We start from the raw sequence: 1,459 nt of genomic DNA on the forward strand, positions 1-1,459 counted from the left end.
TATTGGGATACATGGAAAAGTAATACAAAATAGTAAAGCAAAAATTGAAAAGAAAAGACATGATAACAACCATGGTAAGGTCTGAAGGCAGTGGAGCTGGCTATTCCCTATAACCTACTAAAATCAACTCACTCAGACTCCCCTTTCATGATGGGGCCTCCTCTACAGGAGAAACTCATGGCAGCTGAATAAAATTTGAACATGTTGGGAACAATTGAGGTGAGGGAAAGGGAAGGTTCAAATGAAAGTTGGAGAGGGAAATGGAGATAAGAAATTTCAGAATGTGAGAATCCACATTGCTTAACACTACAACACAAGAGGCGGATTCTGTTGTTAGAAATCTTTTGAATCATGTCTATTTGTAAAGGTTAAGTCAAATAAAACTCAATTAAAATGAGCAACACAAATGTATCAGGGTAAAATCTCAATAAGAAAAGAATAAGGAACAAAATAATAATCCCTTCAGATCATGAAAACACATCAGAAATACACCCTTTAAAAACTGATCAATATTGTAATATTATAAAACACTAAAATGTATTAAGAAAATGGCACAAAGTATCAAAGTATACTATAAATCATAAATACAGTACCAACCCCCCAATCATAAATAATAGGAAAATAAATTTTAGAAATGAAGACTAAAATAGAAGAAATACAACATAAATAAGCACTGCAAATAATGCTTTAATCTTTTTAAAAATCTTTAGCAGACAATTAAAAAGGAGGAAAGTTTTATGTTTATTTTTACCTCTCAAAATATTCTCCTATGTCTTATTATTTTTTTCTGATAATAGCTACCCTGTTGTGCTTGATTTGGCAGCACATATATTAAAATTGAGACAATGCAGAGAAGATTAACATGGATCCTGTGCAGGGGTGACATGCAAATTCATGAAATGTTCCATATTTTCTAATGATGTGGAATAAAATGCACATTGTCAGACATTTTCTAAAAAAGAGCTAACCTTTTAGCACATTTTAGGGACACTTTAGAAGATGAATGGCATGAAAATATTTTAATAAAATTTTAATAAAAATAAAAATAAATGAAGAGATGAAATAACGAATGAAAACAGCACAGATGGAAGGCAAGCAAAAAGAACTAATGGACAGATGACAGGAGTTCCTGAAGGAGGAATACACATACGGGAAAAGAATAAATAAACATACACACACAAATATATATAATTAAACTATACACCCACTGCACACACTGTGCACCTTAGAATATTGCTCATAGTGACAGTAAAATTACTGGGCTCTAAAGAAAAAATTATTTTTGGTATTGTGGATATAGACAGCAAGGATTATAAGAAAAAATAAAATCAGATTACCATCAGACTTAAATAATAGTGCTTTATGAACAGGGGAATTGAATAATTTTTGATAGACAAGGAAACCTATATGTCAAGATTTTTATATCTAGCAAAACTGATTTTCTTGTACAAATTGTTGC

General features: G+C 31.0%; 1 non-coding gene across 1 annotated transcript; it reads left to right on the plus strand.

The window, feature by feature from the left end:
* Positions 1–807: 807 nt before the first annotated feature.
* Positions 808–914, plus strand: LOC119246893 (U6 spliceosomal RNA). Its single transcript, XR_005125630.1, has one exon. It is a non-coding gene; the product is annotated as a U6 spliceosomal RNA (small nuclear RNA).
* The last annotated feature ends 545 nt before the right edge of the window (positions 915–1,459 follow it).

This window comes from Talpa occidentalis, unplaced genomic scaffold (assembly GCF_014898055.3).
Source record: "Talpa occidentalis isolate TD23 unplaced genomic scaffold, MPIMG_talOcc4v2.1 talOcc4.15, whole genome shotgun sequence".
Taxonomy (NCBI): Eukaryota; Metazoa; Chordata; class Mammalia; order Eulipotyphla; family Talpidae; genus Talpa; species Talpa occidentalis.